The 12,067-nt window shown below is 49.5% G+C and overlaps 1 pseudogene; it reads left to right on the plus strand.

Moving 5' to 3' along the window:
• Nucleotides 1-2,259: 2,259 nt before the first annotated feature.
• LOC133751871 (proline-rich protein 23A-like) lies at nucleotides 2,260-3,323 on the plus strand (annotated as a pseudogene).
• Nucleotides 3,324-12,067: the final 8,744 nt, after the last annotated feature.

The following is a 12,067-nucleotide window of genomic DNA, read 5'->3' on the forward strand; positions in this document are numbered from 1 at the left end:
TAACAGCTCAAATCCCTTTTTGGGATAATGATCATGCCATTGTATGCAACACGCCACTGGGGAACAGGGCTGGCACTGCCCAGTGGGAGACAGCAATGATAAAACACAGGACCAACAGCAACTCCTTACTGAGCACTTCCTAGGTCCCAGGAACACTGTACATCCCCAACCACTCTGCACAGCAGATGGCATTCTCCGCGTCTGAGGCTGCGGCCAGCTGAGGTGACTTGCCCACAGTCACCGTCAGCACGGAGACTAGGAGAGGCCACCAGGGGCACCTCCTCCAGCAGCCCTGCTAAGGGCTTCCACCCGAAGTGGGGCCACCTTCCCTTGGAGGGGAGTTTGCGGTGAGGATTCTGAGCCCAGAGTGGGGCTCAAGCCCAGGGCCCAGGACGCGGCATCGTGAGCCCGCTGAGGCCAGGCAAGCTGGAGCACCACCCAGCTCGGGCACCACCGGAGGCCCAGCCAGGAGCCCGCACTCCTCACCCCTCCTCCTTGACTCCTCTCCTTCTCTCCTCCTGGTGTTCCCAGTGTTCTCACAGGGTGGAATGCTCAAGGGTTGCGGACCAAACTCGGAGGCCCCAAGCAGGTCTTTCCAGCCACCTCCACGCCAACCCGCACTCCGCGCCCCCCTCACCTCCCAGCCAGGACTACCCACGTGCGCCCCCGTGGGAGACACCCTCAGGCTCCCAGCCTGGTCTTTCCAAACACCACCCAGCAGCCTCCAAGGGGGCGCTCGCAGATTTCTGGCGGCGCAGCTGGGAACACGGGATACCCAGGGCAAAAGATAATCTGCAGGCCGCAGGCCCGGGGGCCGGGAAAGGCAGCGAGCAAGGCCCGGAAGCAGGGCCCAGTGGCAACCTCACAGCTCCCGCTCGCTGCCTGAGCCCCTCAACTGCTACATGAGACAGGGTCACTGGTCTGCAACTTCAGCTTCAAAGAATTCTCTGAAGGTGATTGCAGACAATTCCTAGGGCCCTTGTCCCAAGACTCCTACTCAGTGGCTCTGAGGCGGGCCAAGGAATCCGTATTTCCGGGGCTGTTGGCGCCAAGCCTCAGGCTTCTGCTTGCGATGCCTGCACCCCCTCTCCCAATGTGCCGGGTTGTCGCCCCGCACACACCGGTACGCTGCCTCGGACCTAGCTTCCTGCTACTGGACCTGGGAAAGCAGCAGGTGACGGCCTCTGACGCCCACTGGAGGACCAAGATGGAGTTCCGCGTTCCCGCCTTTTGCCCTGCCCAGGCCTTGCTGTCGCAGCCATTTAGGGAATTAAGCCGCAGCTGGAAATTTCTCTGTCGCTCAGCGTTTCAAATAAATTTTTTTTTAAGTCAATGGATGCGGAATTAAGTTTATGTTTTTAAATGTGCGTATCCCACGAACCCGCAAAGGGATGCCAATGCCACCAAGTGACAGACCACTGAGTTAAAGGTCCACCCGGAGATGTTTGATTTATGCAAAGGAATACTAGGTAGCCCTTACAAATAAATGTTATAAAAAGAAAAGGGAGATGAGTAACATGCATGTGATTTGGTTTTAAGTGCACAAAATATTTTGAATGGTAAGAAGTCACAATGGTTATCTCCAAGGTGACGACTTAATAAAATCAGAGACGACAAGAAAGATTTTGTAGTCCTCAGGAACCATTTGTAAAAATAACCTATCCTGGAAGCCATGTGGGGTTTCTTCCCCTTCTAGCACTGAAGGCGGTTTGAGCTGCACCTTCCCTTACACAAGCTCCATGCAGGCTGCTTTCCAACTCACTCAGAGCGCTGACGCTAAAATGTTGCAACTTCCGGGCGCTGGCAACGCCACCCTGCAACCAGTCCCCTGCTCCCAGCAAGCTACTTCATAACTTCTACATGCTCACCACCCGCAACTTGGGCTAAAGGCTCATATACCTAAGAGTTACCACTTAGGTCAAACAGGACAAGAAATCGCCACACGGGGTGAGCGCGTGCCAACCCCTACCTTTCCAACACCCTGAGGGTCCACACCAGTCATTGACACCTTAGGCGAAACACAGGCCTAAGAAACTCACCTAAAATAAAAAAAAAAAAAAAAACCACAGAAATAAAAATGGCGCCCAGGGTACTTCCGGGTCAGCGTTGTCACCTGGGAATCCTGGTTTTGCAACCCACTCACGTGACCTGCATATTACGCCCTTCTTAACGTGAGAAAGCCCGAGAACTGACAAGCCCAGGAGTGGCACAGGGGCCCGCCCCCTACGGTTCCCGCACACCGACCAACCAACCACAGCCATGGATAGTCGTCAGCTGCCCGCCTCAGGGCGGAGCCTCAAGGAGCAGGTAGTGGGATCTACAGCCACTTCGGTTCCCACAGCCTCGCTCCCCACGCGATTGGTCGTCCATTCTGCATCCGGGTCTGTACGTGGAAGGCTGAAGACTTCAAGACTCCAGGCCGAGCCCCGAAGCTGGACTGCAGACCGCCAGACAGCCCCAAGCCGCCTCCCCGTCCGAACCCAGGCCGCCTGCCCATCCCGGGGGCCTGACAGCGCCCACAGGACCTCGAAGACCGCGCCCCTCGCACCCTCTGCCCGCCCCCGGAGCGCAGCCCGCAGCGCCGTGGCCATGAGGGGCGTCCGGCCCCGCAGCCCCAGCGCCTGCCCTGAGCGCGCGGGGCCCCCGCCTCCCGGAGCGCCCGGAGCCCCCGGCCCTGCCAAGCGCCGCCGAGTGCAGGAGCCCGCGGCCGCCGAGCCCCGGCCCCAGCCCGGCCTCCCGGTCCCGCCCGCGCCCCCGCCCGCCGCCGCGCCGCTCACCTCCATCGTGGTCCTGGCCGCCGGCTGCGCCCTGCAGGTGCCGCTGGACCACGTCGACCTGCTGCTGGAGCCCGCGCCCACGTCGGTCCTCAGCGTGTCTCTGCCCGGCCACACGCTGCTGCTGGTCCCCGAGGGCCTCCTGGAGGCCGCCGGCCAGGGCCCCTCGCCGGGCGGCCTGGCGCTACCCGCTGTCCTGGACGCCGCGGCCGAGGACGTCGTGCTGCAGCAGGGATTCGTGTGCGCAGCCCCCACGGAGATGGCCGGCCAGGGAGAGGCCTCCGAAGACCACGCCGACCCCGAGCTGCTCCTGGCGATCCGCGGGGAGCCTGCAGCCGGCTGGGCCGCAGGGCTCTGCCTGGGCGCTGCAAGGGGCTCCAGCCGCGGCTCGGGCTTCGACCTGGACTTCGAGCTGTGGCGGCGCTGCCCGGCTCTCCGCTCCAGCCTCTGCCTCCGTCTCCCAGTCCAGGGCCCCCGGAGCCCCCGGGGCGCCCGCAGCGCCCTCCTCGGCCCGCCTGCAAGGCCCGGAGACGCCTGTTCCAGGAATGAAGGACCTGCCCCTGCAGCCCCTCGCCACGCAGCTGATGTCCAGGTGAGGGGCTTCTGAGAGCCCTTCTGGGTGCCCTGCTGTGTGTCCACAAGGGGAGACAAAGGGCGCAGAGAGGGAGGCCCTTTGGCTGTAGACGGCCTTGCACCATTCTCCAGGGCTGTTGGCTCAGCAAGTCTGGGAGAAGGACCATCTCCTCACACACCCAAGGACAATGCTGCCTGCAGCGCAGCCGCCCTGAGACCTCAGGTTCTGCTTGGGCCCTGCTCTGCGCAGAAGGCACCCAGGCACTGTCATGGCCCTTACGTTGGCTTCGAGCCTCAGCTCAGCACTTTGGAAAACGCCAGCCCGCCCCCAGCACCCTACCACTGGACCCCTCGTCTCCCACATTGGAATGATGACGGACTCTGTTTTCTTCGGCCCCTAGACTCTGCAAGTTCTTGGCAAACGTCTGACCGTGGAGTCTTCCTGATGCTGGCCCTCGTCGCTTTCGGGGGGTCTGGAAAACAGTTGTACGTGGACCAAACAAAGCACTGGGCACCCTGACCACATACCCCCATTTTGTTCATGACTTGGTTAGCAAATAGTTAGGTTTGGGAGTTAGGTTTTGCATCCCCTCCCCCAAACCAATGCTTTCCCATTCATTGCTTCCTGTCTATTTTTAAGTTAATGCCCATGCTATTTAAAAGTTCCCAATTCCAAGTCTGTTTTGTGTTCTAGAATCCTGAGTATATGTTGTACATTGTTTCTAATGTATAGAAAGAATTTGTTTCTTATATTGTTCTCACTTCTGATAGAATTATTGGATTTCTTTTTTTTATTTATAACTGTGAAAGTGAAATTGAGGGAAGAGATTGAGACAGAAGTATTATTATTATTATTATTATTGACAGGCAGAGTTAGAGAGAGAGAGAGACAGAAAGAAAGGTCTTCCTTTCGTTGGTTCATCCCCCATATGGGTGCCACAGCTGGTACTACACAGATCTGAAACCAGGCGCCAGGTACTTCCTCCATTCTCCAACGTGGATGCAGGCACCCAAGCACTTGGGCCATCCTCCACTGCCTTCCCGGGCCACAGCAGAGAGCTGGACTGGAAGTAGAGCAACCAATACTAGAACCCGGTGCCCATATGGGATACCTGTGCCACAGGCGGAGGATTAACCAAGTGAGCCATGGCGCCAGCCCTATTGAATTTCTTTAATGTTTCATTTGCAGATTCTCTTGGTTGATTATGACAATAATAATAATATTTTCTCTTGACTTTTTTTCTCAGTTTTTTATACTGGGTTTTATTTGAAATCCAGGTTGAACTGTATAATTGATAGCAATATTCCTGTCTTAAGCCTCATGTTAATGCTTTGGAATTTCACCATAGAGTGTGATCTTTACTGGACGTGATTGTCAACAACCCTTGTCCTACTTAAGAAATTAGTTTAAACTCGTTCTGCCCGAGAAAAAAGGTTGGTCTGAGCTTCAGGGATGAAATGATTGTAGCATCACCTTCAGATTGTAAATATTAAGAAACGGTTTTCTAAATGCAATAATGTGACTGTGGTTTGTTTTTGAATCAATTCCTGTGGCAATTTGGACTGTTTATACTTCTAGCCACTGAGTATCTTCACATGTCAGAGATTCCATTTTCTATGAATGATTCTACTTCTAGTCTTGATTGTTTGGGGTTTTAATTTTTGTTTGTGTGTTGGGTTAATGTTTTAGACAGCATTGCTAATTTTTCATGTTCATTCTTTTGCCAAGTTTGTATTATATTTCATGAAAAATAAATTATTACTGGTAAACAAGATGTTATTTTTTCTGACCATTCATTATATTTAGATTTACTGACATACGTTATCAGTGTCTTTGCCCATTTTCTGTACTTGTGTTTTGCTGCTTCATTTCCTCGGTATCTGTTGTCCTACCGAGGTGTGCTTTCCAAGAATTCTTTCAGCTATGGCCTGTGTGGCAAATCTTAGTTTTGTGTATCTGCACATATTTCAATTACACCTTCAAGCTAGTATGTGTTAGGTTTCAGGTGGGTTTGAAGTTCTCAACTACTGCCTACACTCTCTCACTCCTTTCAAGATACTCCTGTATTCCTTTCCCTGCCATTCTAGTAGTGCATGTTCGAAGTCTGCCATGGCTGCTGTCTTTTCCTTGTATGAGATGAGGCTGTTGGCGTTCTTGACTTTGATGTTCTACAGTTGAGTCGGATGTGTTCAGTGTTCGAAAAGCTGTCTGCTGCAACCTGTGACCTTTCACATCTCGAGAACTAAGCCTTTCAAATTTCAATTTGACTGACTCAATAAAGAGTCAGTTTCTCTTGTACACTGAACCCCTCTCCAATCTCCAGAACTGCTGAGAGAACAAGTGATGCTATTCCATCAAAGCCCCGCCACGTCTCTCAGTCCCCATATGATATTTTATACCCTTTATCATACTATTTTCCTCCAATTAGCTGATGCTAACATTGCCTGTTTTCAAAATTCAACTTATTTTCTTTATTAGGCAGCACTTGTTTAACATACTATGTTTCTCATTTCTCAAGACTTCAAATTAATTGGGTCCCTTTACATACCTGCTCAGTTTGTCTCTACCCTGAGGAGTAGTTTCTTGGAAAAATTTCACTAATGCATTTATATCATGTGGTGCCACCAATGGGCTGCCTTGCGCGTGCTGAAGCTCATTGGAGTGAAAGGTAGAGCCAGATGTTTATTTGTTTATTGATTTAGTTTTTATTTGTATATTTTTATTTCATAGGTAGAGTTATAGATGGAGAGAGAGAGACAGAGAGACAGAGAGAGAGAGAGAGATAGAGGTCTTCCTTGCATTGGTTTATTTATTTTTTACCATTCTTCCTTTCCAAAATCAGGGGCTAATCACTGATTTAACATAATGACCTTTTGGATTGAACAATTAGAATGTAACAGACATCAAGAGAACATAATAGATTACTTTAACACATTGCTTTAACAGAGCATCAGAGTTTAATTCTATGTCAAAGAGAAATTGAGCTTCCTGTGATCTTTCGCTGTGAGGTTTCCTTCCTTTACCTTCTTTCCTATTGATGACCATGTTTCTGTGTTTCTGTGTGTAACACATCTTTAAGCATCTTTTGCAGGGCAGGACGAGTGGCAACAAATTCTTTCAATTTCTGTTTGCTATGAAAAGTCTTTAGTTCACCTTCATTCACAAATGAGAGCTTTGCAGGACATGATATTCTGGGCTGGCAGTTTTTCTCTCTTAGTACTTGGGCTATGTCTTGCCATTCCCTTCTGGCTTGTAGGGTTTCTGATGAGAAGTCTGACGTTTCTCTCTTGCACATTTTAGAATCTTTTATTTATGTTTCACTGTGGTGAGTTTGATTACAACATGTCGTGGTGAGGATCTCTTTTGGTCATGTTTACTAGGGGTTCTGTGAGCTTCCTGTACTAGGATGTCTCTGTCCTTCCCCAGACCCGGGAAGTTCTCTGCAAGTATCTCACTAAAAAGGCCTTCTAATCCTTTCTCTCTCTCCATGACTTCGGGAACTCCTAGAACCCCAATGTTGGGTTTTTTAATAGCATCCTGTAGATTCCCAACAATATTTTTTAGATTTCTCATTTCCTCTCCATTTCTTTAGTTTGACTTTATACTTTCCTGTGCTCTGTCTTCTAAGTCCGATATTCTCTCTTCTGCTTCACCCATTCTGTTTTTAAGGCTCTCTAATGTGATTGTCATTTGATCTATTGAATTTTGCATTTCATTATGATTTCTCGTCCCTATCACAGTTTCTTGTTCTACTAGTTGTTTCATTTCATTTTGATTCCTCCTTAATATTTCATTTTTGTGCGAGAGATTTTCTATCTTGTCCATTAAGGATTTCTGTAGTTCAAGAATTTGTTTTTGAGAACTTCTTAATGTTCTTATCAATTTTTTGAGATCTGCTTCTTGCATTTCTTCTATCTCATCATCTTCATAGTCTTGACTTGGGGTGTCTTTTTCATTTGGGGCCGTCATAGTGTCTTCCTTGTTCCTGTTACCTCGGTTTTTGCATTTGCTGTTTGACATATTGGAGATATTCTTTGGTTTCTTCACTGTGGTATTTTCTTCTTTTTATAATGTGACTCTAGAATAAGTGGACTGTCTGCTTTCGATGGAGCCTTAGACACTTGAGATGGGTGTGGCCTGAGAGCTCTGTTTGGCTCCTCAGTGTTGAGGGTGTGTCAAAGGTGACACTCCCAGATTAGGCATGGTAAATCTCTCTCTTTCTTTCTTTCTTTTTTTTTTTTGATTCAAAAGGGAAGTAATTCCACACAGCTGAACGGAATTGGAGGTAGTTAGCAGGCGAATGATATAACCATAGGAGCCAGAGATTGGAAGCTCTTTCCTAAGGACCACACAGGGAATCTGTGCTCCCCTCAGTGTGGGCTCCAATTCTCCTACAGACTCCCACTGGGTTGCCAAGGTTACTGAATTGTAGCATCTCTGGAGAGTACTCACGTGAATTCCGTGAGTTCTCTCCCCCACTATCTCTTTTCACAGTCTGAGTTCATTAGCACCACACATTCATTAAATCCTAATCTCCTGTTATTTCACCACTCCTTCCACAGTCAGGTGTTTCTGCTAGGCTCAGGGCCAGTGCAGACCTGAGGTTGCCCTGCTTATGAAGTATGTCCAAAATGGTGCCTGCTCTTTGTCTTGCTTGCCTTTGAGAGGTGAGCTGAGAGAGAGAAACTTGTGTCCATATCAGTCACTTTTTTTCTCTCCCTCTCTCTTCTAGTTAGCCAGGCGAACTTTTCCCCATGGGGTTTCAAGCCTCATTCCCACTAGTTTCCTCTTTCCGCTTTCCCGCTGGTGTCTCGGACTATTGAGGTTCGGCTCAGCTCAAGTTCCAGCGCTGGTGTGTTGAGTCTGCCACTGGTACCAGAATGTGGGCTACCACGCTCTCCCCGCAGGTCCACTGTGAATCACTAGTTCTGGAAGAGTTTCCTTTGCTGTTTCTTCCCCTACTCTTCCTTGAACATGCAGTATCTCCACTTATATTAAACTATGTCTCCCTGGATTATCAGTGTGCTCCCTTCCTATTCCGCCATCTTGCCGCTCTCCCTAATCACTGATTTAACATAATGACCTTTTGGATTGACTTCAGATTCACTCTTTGAAGATTTATTTATTTATTGAACACAGAGTGTAAGATTTTATTGTCAGGCTTGCCATTGTGGCACAGAGGGTAACACCACTGCCTGAGAAACCTGCATCTCATATGAGTGCAGGTTCAAGTCCTGGCTGCTCCACTTCCAATCCAGTGCCCTGCTAAAGCATCTGGGAAAGCAGTAGAAGATGGCTCAAGTGCTTGGGCCCCTGCACCTATGTGGGAGACCTGCATGGAGTTCCAGGAATCTGGGTTCAATCTGGCCTAGCCTTGGCAGCTGTGCCCATTTGGGTGAGTGAATCTCTCTCTCTGTTTCTCTCTCTCACTCTCTGTCTCTCTCTCTCTCTCACTCTCACTCTCTCTTTTTTGTTGCTTTTTAAAAAAATTATTTATTTATTTTATTTGAAATACAGAGTAACAGAGAGGCAGAGAGAGACAGGGTGAGAAAGGTCTTCCTTCCTCTGGTTCACTCCCCAGATGGCTGCAATGGCTGGAGCTGCACGAATCTGAAGCCAGGAGGCAGGAGGTTCTTCCAGGTCTCCCATGGGAATGCAGGGCCCAACCACTTGGGCCATCTTCTACTGCTTTCCCAGGCCATAGCAGAGAGCTGGAGCAGAAGTGGAGCAGCTGGGACTCACACTGGCACCCATATGGGATGCGGACACTGTAGGCGGTGGCTTTACCTGATAAGCCACAGCACCAGCCCAAAAACATACTTTGAAATTGAAGTATTAATATTTTTCTCTATTACTTTTTTTAAGCCTACATTAAATAAAGAACAATGTCATTCTCTTATTTGTAGGGTTTTCTGATTTCCATGGTGTTAGTGATCCTATCATGGCTACTTTTAAGCAACTAAATGACTTCGCTGGACATGGAGTTGGAAAAATGATATATATCACGGGCCGGAACTGTGGTGCAGTGGGTTAACACCCTGGCCTGAAGCACCAGCATCCCATATGGATGCCGGTTCTAGTCCCGGCTGCTCCATTTCTTTTTTTTTATTTTTTTTTTAATTTCATAAATGAGAATTTACAAAGTGCAACTTTTGTATTGTTGGGCTCCCCCCCCAACCTCCCTCCCTCCCGTGGCCCTCCCCTCTCCCTCTCCCATCCCGCCCTTTATCGAGTTTCATTTTCAATTACCTTCATATACTGAAGATCAACTTAGTATACACTAAGCAAGGATTTCAACAGGCTGCATTCACACAACCGCACAAGGTATAGGGTATTGTTCGACTAGTAGTGTTTTTAAGTTTCATAGTAAAACACATTAAGGACAGAGATCCTACATGGGGAGCATGTACCCAGTGACTCCCGTGGTTGATTTAACAATTGGCACTCTTATTTGTGACGTCAGCAATCACCCGAGATTCTTGCTATGAGCTGTCTAGGCTATGGAAGTCCCTTGAGTTCACCGACTCTGAACTTGTTTAGTCAAGGCCGTGTCACAGTGGAGGTTCCTTCCTCCCTTCAGAGAAAGGCGCCTCTCTCCTTGAGGGGCTGTTCCTTCTGCTGGGGTCTTGTTCACCAGGGTCTTTCATTTAGATTGTTTTTTGCCATTGTGTCATGGCTTTCCATGCCTGTGTCTCTCAATCTCACTCTCTGTCTCTGTCTCCCTCGGTTTGTGTGTGTGTGTGGGTGGATGGGTGTGTCTCCCTCTCTGTAACTCTTTCCAATAAACAGAAAAATCAGTCTTTCAAAAAGAGATGTGACTGCCTTCATGATACAGCAGAAGGTGAGGCACAGGGCTGGATCACTCAGCCCTTTCTCTCCTCACCAGCCCCAGTTGAAACCACCTGCATCTCTCTCTCTCTCTCTCTCTCTTTCTCTCTCTCTCTCTCTCTTTTTAAGTAAATAATGCATTTGAAAGGCAGAGTTATGCGAGGCAGAGAGAGAGAGAGGTCTTCCCTCTGCTGGTTCACTCCCTAAATGTCACAACGGCCAGAGCTGTGCCAATCCAAAGCCAGGAGCTGCTTCCGGGTCTCCCACGTGGGTGCAGGGACCCAAGGATTTGAGCCATCCTCTACTGTTTTCTGACACTCTTAAATCTACAGCTGGACGCACCACACTTGAACCTCAGCACGATCTCTGTGACTGTAACCTGTTCCCTGGAAAATCTGCTTGATAGACCCAGCACAACTACTCTGTTTCCTGTCACAACAGCGCTTTCCCTGGACACACAGGATCCTCATCCTTCTTGAGGGGGTGGCACGTGCCACACTTCCTACAGAAGGCACGGCAGGTTTCAAGTATGTCCGCCGTGTTTGTTGGAGCACTGTCACCGTGGACAGCCCTTTGAGGGTTTAGAAGACATCCTAACATTGCTTAAGGCTACTCGTTTGCCATAACGAGCTGCTTTACCTTACATATAATATCCTCCTGAATGGGCTCCAACCATTAGAGCAGTAGCCTTGCCATGAAGTGGGAGTACCTCTTAAAGTTCCTTTTTCACTTTTTTAAAGATTTATTTATTTATTTGAAAAGCAAAGTTACACAGAGGGAGAGGTGCACACCCACACACACACACAGAGAGATGGAGAGAGAGAGAGAGAGAGAGAGAGAGAGAGAGAGAGAGAGAAATCTTTCATTCTTTCATGCACTGGTTCACTCCCCACATGGCCACGATGGCTGGAGCCAGGGCGATCTGAAGCTAGGAGCCAGGTGCCTCTTCTTGGTCTCCCACGTGGGTGCAGGGGCCTAAGGACTTGAGCCATCTTCTACTGCTTTCCAAGGCCATAGCAGAAAGCTATGAGCAGGAGTTCCTGACTCCTGGCCCTGCCATGGTTGCTGTGGTCATTTGGGGGAGTGAACCAGCAGAAAGAAGATCTCTCTCTAGCTTAACTCTCTCTGACATTCTAACTTTCCAATAAACAAATAGATGTATATCTATTGAATTGATTGCATTGTTTCATCAATGAATAATTTTGTAACAGTCTTGACCTTCAGGACAAATATATCACACAGGGTTCACCTAAGTATTTCAACAGCACTTTCCATCTTTGAAATGAAATGTGTTTTCCCCATTTACTCCTGAAATAAAATGATTTGCATGCATTACAGGAATTTCCCGTGGGATTTGGATGCGTTGGTTTGGGGGCGGGGTGGGGTGTATCTTTGTGAGTTGAGGTTTCGTCAGAATCTTGGAAGTCACAGGAAAGCATTGGTTCCAAGGTGAAGTCATCTTGGAAATTCGATTACCGCTCTGTCATTTCTTTTCTAAGACTTTCTCCCAGTGCCCTGCACCCTGTAGACACGTCGAAGTCTTTTCGCACACTGAGCCACCATCAGAGCCCAGATCTTGGTCGTACCCAGGATTCCGCTTCGGGGCGGAGGCTCCAGGGGGCGGAGTCTGGCGGGACATTTTGCGACTTGGAACACGGTTGGTGGAGCACAGCACATCCGGAGCGCTAGCAGGAAGGTCGAAGATTCCAAGGTGCGAGGCCCGACCCCGAGGTGGGCGCTGCTCCTGCAAAGCCAGACTGCAGCCCAGCCATCCATCCGCCGCAGGCCGCCTGCCCTGTCCCCGGGGCCTGACAGCGCCTGCAGGACCTCGAAGACCGCGCCCCTCGCACCCTCTGCCCAGCCCCGGAGCGCAGCCCGCAGCGCCGTGGCC

The sequence above is a fragment of the Lepus europaeus genome, chromosome 2, assembly GCF_033115175.1.
Source record: "Lepus europaeus isolate LE1 chromosome 2, mLepTim1.pri, whole genome shotgun sequence".
NCBI lineage: Eukaryota > Metazoa > Chordata > Mammalia > Lagomorpha > Leporidae > Lepus > Lepus europaeus.